At 45.8% G+C, this 6768-nt stretch overlaps 1 non-coding gene across 1 annotated transcript; it reads left to right on the forward strand.

Moving 5' to 3' along the window:
* Positions 1 to 6128: 6128 nt before the first annotated feature.
* trnag-ucc (transfer RNA glycine (anticodon UCC)) lies at positions 6129 to 6200 on the forward strand. The gene has a single exon. It is a non-coding gene; the product is annotated as a tRNA-Gly (tRNA).
* Positions 6201 to 6768: the final 568 nt, after the last annotated feature.

A 6768-nucleotide genomic window follows, 5' to 3' on the forward strand; every position in this document is an offset into this window, starting at 1 on the left:
ACTACGATGGTCTGAGGAGCGAGTTGGGTAGGATTGATTGGGGAATGGCACTCAAAGGGTTGACGGTGGATAGGCAATGGCAAACATTGAAAGACCGAATGGATGAGCTACAGAATTTGTTCATCCCAGTTTGGCATAAAAATAAAACAAAAAAGGTGACTCAACCGTGGCTAACAAGGGAAATTAGGGATAGCATAAGATCCAAGGAGACGACATATAAATTGGCCAGAAAAAGCAGTAAACCTGAGGATTGGGAGGAGTTTAGGATTCAACAAAGGAGGACAAAGGGATTAATTAAGAAAGGGAAAATAGAATATGAGAGTAAGCTAGCAGGGAACATAAAAACTGACTGTAAAAGCTTTTATAGATATGTGAAGAGAAAAAGATTGGTGAAGTCAAGCGTAGGTCCCTTACAGTCAGAATCAGGGGAATTTATAATGGGAAACAAACAAATGGCAGACCAACTAAATTCATACTTTGGTTCTGTCTTCACAAAGGAGGACACAAATAACCTCCCAGAGATGCCGGGGAACATAGGGTCTGATGAAAGGGTGGAACTGAAAGAAATCAGTATTTGTAGGGAAATGGTGTTAGGAAAATTGATGGGACTAAAGGCCGATAAATCCCCAGGGCCTGATAATCTACATCCCAGGGTACTTAAGGAAGTGGCCCTAGAAATAGTTGATGCATTACTGGTCATCTTCCAGAACTCGATAGACTCTGGAACAGTACCCATGGATTGGAGGGTAGCTAATGTTACCCCACTATTCAAAAAAGGTGGTCGAGAAAAAGCGGGGAATTATAGACCGGTAAGCCTGACATCGGTAGTGGGGAAAATGCTAGAATCTATTATAAAAGATGTAATAGCAGAGCACTTGATAAGCAGTGACAGGATCGGACAAAGTCAACATGGATTTACAAAAGGTAAATCATGCTTGACTAATCTACTGGAATTTTTTGAGGATGTAACTGGTAAAATAGATAAGGGAGAGCCAGTGGATGTGCTGTATTTGGACTTTCAGAAGGCTTTCGATAAGGTTCCACATAAGAGATTAGCGTGCAAAATTAAGGCACATGGGATTGGGGGCAAGGTATTGACTTGGATAGAGAACTGGTTGGCAGACAGAAAGCAAAGAGTTGGAATAAACGGGTCATTTTCCGAGTGGCAGGCAGTGACTAGTGGGGTACCGCAAGGATCGGTCCTAGGACCCCAGCTGTTCACAAAATATATTAATGATCTGGACGAGGGAATTGGATGTAATATCTCCAAATTTGCAGACGACACAAAGCTGGGTGGGAGGGTAAGCTGTGAGGAGGATGTCATGAAACTCCAGTACGATCTGGACAGATTGGGTGATTGGGCAGAAACATGGCAAATGCACTATAATGTGGGTAAATGTGAGGTTATCCACTTTGGTGGCAAAAACAGGAAGGCAGATTATTATTTGAATGGCAATAGATTGGGAGAAGGGGGAGTGCAAAGAGACCTGGGTGTTCTTGTGCACCAGTCGCTGAAGGTAAGCATGCAGGTGCAGCAGGCGGTTAAGAAGGCAAATGGTATGTTGGCCTTCGTAGCAAGAGGGTTCGAGTACAGGAACAAGGATGTCTTGCTACAGTTGTACAGGGCCTTGGAGAGACTGCACCTTGAGTATTGTATGCAGTTTTGGTCGCCTTACCTGAGGAAGGACGTTCTTGCCATGGAAGGAGTGCAGCGAAGATTCACCAGGCTGATACCTGGGATGGCAGGAATGACGTATGAGGAGAGATTGGGTCGATTGGGCTTATACTCACTGGAGTTTAGAAGATTGAGAGGGGATCTCATCGAAACCTATAAAATTCTGTCAGGCCTGGACAGACTAGATGCAGGAAGGATGTTTCTGATGGCCGGGGAGTCCAGAACCAGGGGTCATAGTCTAAGGATAAGGGGTAAGCCATTTAGGACAGAAATGAGGAGGAATTTCTTCACCCAGAGAGTGGGGAACCTGTGGAATTCTCTGCCACAGAGGGCGGTGGAGGCCAGTTCATTAAATATATTCAAGAAAGATTTGGATATATTTCTTGAGGCTAAAGGGATCAAGGGATATGGGGAGAAGGCAGGGACAGGGTACTGAATTTGGATGATCAGCCATGATCTCATTGAATGGCGGAGCAAGCTCGAATGGCCTACTCCTGCTCCTATCTTCTATGTTTCTATCAATCCTTGACTATCAGGATTTATCTGAATTTGTATTAAGTTTTGTGAAGATTTTAAAGAGGATTGTAACTTCAACTTGGCGAGGTTGCTGGAAGCTCAAAGCACTTTCTCTCTGTCACTCTGAATCTGTCTCCTCCCTTCCCGCCCTCTCTGCTCTGCCTCTCATTCAAACTCCCTCCAGTCCGCCTCACGCAGCCTGCCTTTCTCAGCCAGGTCTGCTCCGGCTGTATAAATATGGCTGTAAGGCGAGAGATTCTCATTCAGAGACAGTTTGAGTGAAGAATCATCATAACTGGGTGAGGTAAAGGAGGCAAAGGACCGGGCAAAGGCGGAGCCAAGCACCACCGTAAAGTGCTCCATGACAACATCCAGGGCATCACCAAACCAGCCATCCACCGCCTGGCTCGCTGTGGCGGTGTCAAGCGGATCTCGGGTCTGATCTACGAGGAGACCCGCGGGGTGCTGAAGGTTTTCCTGGAGAATGTGATCAGGGATGCGGTCACCTGAACCGATAGAACTCGATAGACTCTGGAACGGTACCCATGGATTGGAGGGTAGCTAATGTTACCCCACTATTCAAAAAAGGTGATAGGGAAAAAGCGGGGAATTATAGACCGGTAAGCCTGACATCGGTAGTGGGGAAAATGCTAGAGTCCATTATAAAAGATGTAATAGCAGAGCACTTGGAAAGCAGTGACAGGATCGGACAAAGTCAACATGGATTTACAAAAGGTAAATCATGCTTGACTAATCTACTGGAATTTTTTGAGGATGTAACTGGTAAAATAGATAAGTGAGGACCAGTGGATGTGGTGTATTTGGACTTTCAGAAGGCTTTCGATAAGGTTCCACATACGAGATTAGCGTGCAAAATTAAGGCGCATGGGATTGGGGGCAAGATATTGACTTGGATAGAGAACTGGTTGGTGGACAGAAAGCAAAGAGTTGGAATAAACGGGTCATTTTCCGAGTGGCAGGCAGTGACTAGTTTTGGTCACCTTACCTGAGGAAGGACGTTATTGCCATGGAGGGAGTGCAGCGAAGATTCACCAGGCTGATACCTGGGATGGCAGGAATGACGTATGATTGTGTCGATTGGGCTTACACTCACTGGAGTTTAGAAGATTGAGAGGGGATCTCATCGAAACCTATAACATTCTGTCCGGTCTGGACAGACTAGATGCAGGAAGGATGTTTATGATGGCCGGGGCGTCCAGAACCAGGGGTCATAGTCTAAGGATAAGCGGTAGGCCATTTAGGACTGAAATGAGGAGGAATTTCTTCACCCAGAGAGTGGTGAACCTATGGAATTCTCTGCCACAGAGGGCGGTGGAGGCCAGTTCATTAAATATATTCAAGAAGGAGTTGGATATATTTCTTGAGGCTAAAGGGATCAAGGGGTATGGGGAGAAGGCAGGGACAGGGTACTGAATTTGGATGATCAGCCATGATCACATTGAATGGCGGAGCAGGCTTGAGGGGCCGAATGGCCTACTCCTGCTCCTATCTTCTATGTTTCTATGTTACACTGAGCACGCCAAGCGCAAGACGGTCACTGCCATGGATGTGCTGTACGCTCTGAAACGGCAGGGCCGCACTCTCTCTGGATTCAGCGGCTGAACGACTCGACTCTTCCCACTAAACCCAACACAAAGGCTCTTTCAAGAGCCACCCACCACTTCACAGAGAGAGCAGTGACCTGGGAGCGAGGATAGACAGTTGATTTACATTATGTTCGGTGCAGAGATCTATATTTTACTCCCAAGATTTTTTATCTTGGTGTGGAGGTGTTTTAAATCAGTGTGGGCCGAATGGCCTTTATTCGTAGACACTTATGGCTTAGAAGGAGGCTATTCGACCCATCGTGTCTGCCGGCCGCAGCCTTCTGTACCTCTCAGCTTCTGCTCTGGGATTGATGTGGGTGTTGATTTTACTGTCACTTTCTGTTTTGTGACTGAGTTACCTTGTATCTCTTAGGCTCTAGTATGTGAGTGGGTTTTACACTCTAGCTGTCTGACTCTGGGATTTTTAAGATTATAGAAATTTACGGCACAGACGGAGGCCATTCGGCCCATCGTGCCTGTGTCTGACAAAACATTTCTATCCCGCCTCGTCCCACTTTCAAACACTTGTTCCATAGCCTTGCAATTTACGGCACTTCAAGTGCATAACCAAGTACTTTTTTGAATAGGATGTGGGTTTCTGCCTCTGTCACCCTTTCAGGCAGTGAGTTCCAGGTCCTCACTGCGTGTAAAAAGTTCTTCACAAATCTCCTCGAATCCTTCTGGCAATTATTTTAAATCTATGCCCCCTGGTTATTGACCTCTCTGCTGAGGGAAATAGGGCCTCTCTATCCAGGCCCCTCATATACACCTCAAACAAGCCTCCCCTCGGCCTGCTAATGTGCTGAATCGTTCTGTGATTCTATAAAAAGGACGATGGCCAGAATGAATAATTCAACTAAATTAATGCTGTGGTTTCCTCTTATACCAGCCGTTGCTTTTTTTATGCTTTTTCAGTGCGTTGTGAAATGTATTTGCAATGGCCACCGGCATTGTCCCTTCCGACACGGCGTGCTTGGTCAGCTCCCCGGGCAGCACCAGACTCACTGCGGTCTGGATGTGTGCACACAATCCGCACTCTCCAAACTATTGGAGTTCGGTGCCATCTCCCGGCTGCTAGCCAGTGGTGCAACAAGATAACCCTTCATCAGTAACTATTTTAAATTGGAGAGAAATAACCTGAACACCTTGTTTGCCTTCAGATTGAAATGATTGCAAAGTGTTTTACTCGTCCTGACTAAAGCTCCAAAGACCCATGGCGAGTGGTCTGTAAATACAGAGGCTTACATTTTACATTTTACATTTCATAGAGTCATAAAAAGTTACAGCACGGAAGGAGGCCATTTCGGCCCATCGTGTCCGCGCCGGTCAACAAAGAGCGATCCGGCCTGTAATGATCAGTAACCTGTCATTCTGGAATGGTACACTAGGTGGTGCTGTAAGTATATGAGTGGGCTACCCACGATGCACTAGGCTACCCACAAGGCAGCAGTCAAGATGGAGGCCTCTACAGATACTGTACCCAGTCCACATGTGCTCAATAAAGTGTCTAGCAAAAGCTAGCTGTTCTTAATAAAAACGACTAGTTATTAATGAACATAACACGGCCTAATCCCACTTCCCAGCTCTCGGTCCATAGCCCTGCAGGTTACTGCATCCCAAGTGCACATCCAAGTACTTTTTAAATGTGGTTAGTGTTCCTGCCTCTACCACCCTATCAGGCAGTGAGTTCCAAACCCCCACAACCCTCTGGGTGAAGACATTTCCCCCCAAATCCCCTTTAAACCTTCCACCAATAACTTCATATCTGTGCTCCCTGGCTTTTGACACCTCTGCTAAGGGAAATAGGCCCTTTCTATCCACTTTATCTGTGCCCCTCATAATTTTATACACCTCAATAAGGTCTCCCCTCAGCCTTCTCTATTACAAGGAAAACAGTCCCAGCCTATCCAGTCTCTCCTCAGAGTTAGATAGATTTCTTAAGGCTAAAGGGATCAAGGGATATGGGGAGAAGGCAGGGACAGGGTACTGAATTTGGATGATCAGCCATGATCTCATTGAATGGTGGAGCAGGCTCGAGGGGCCGAATGGTCGACTCCTGCTCCTATATTCTATGTTTCTCTCATAAAATTGATTTTCAATTCATTTTTGTGGATTATTTTTTTAAGTCGTAAAGGACTTTAAAATAATAAATGGGGTGAGGGCTCAGTCCAAACAAGATAACTATTCACAGTGGCCATTGTTAATTGTAGGGAAAGTGCCTCAGCATCGTGCTTACGCTCTGATTAAAATGAATTCAAAGTATCGTGTTTGTCCCGCTTCAGATCCGAAAGAAGTGGTTAGTCTGTAAATATAAGATGTGGCTTGTGTGAGCGATGGCGGTATAGTGGTGAGCATAGCTGCCTTCCAAGCAGTTGACCCGGGTTCGATTCCCGGCCATCGCAACCGAGATATTTTTAACCCCTCGCAGGTCAGAACTGATTTATGGGAGACTTGTAACAGGATTTTATAACAAATAAAAATCTTAATTACAATTGACAGAATACTTTCATCAACTAATAAATGGGTTCTCAGTGAGAAGCAATATTAAAAATGGTAGTTAAATAAACTTTAATCCTCCATGATTGTCCATCCATAATACAGCTGCCTGTCAGTGCTGTGTGTTAGCGAGACAAATTTCAGCCTCCAGACTGTATTGAAAGCGATAGCATTGACCTCAAATAGCCCAGAATCCCGGACACAGCAACACACGTGTTGGGAAGCTCACCCTGGCTACACAAGGACACTCAGTATTACACCACCCACAATGGGACACACACACAATGACACACAGAAAACCAGCAAGGGGCTTTCAGGACACACAAAGGGAGGGATAGAGAAAGACACTGAGGATACCAGAGAGAGACAGACAAACAGACTGAGTAACACGAGGGAGAGACAGAGACTGAGGGAAAGAGAGACTGCGAGAGAGACAGAGGGAGAGATAGACAGACAGGGAAAGAGAGTCTGAGA

This window comes from Somniosus microcephalus, chromosome 29 (genome assembly GCF_052327205.1).
Source record: "Somniosus microcephalus isolate GS21.2 chromosome 29, FLI_Smic_1.0, whole genome shotgun sequence".
NCBI lineage: Eukaryota > Metazoa > Chordata > Chondrichthyes > Squaliformes > Somniosidae > Somniosus > Somniosus microcephalus.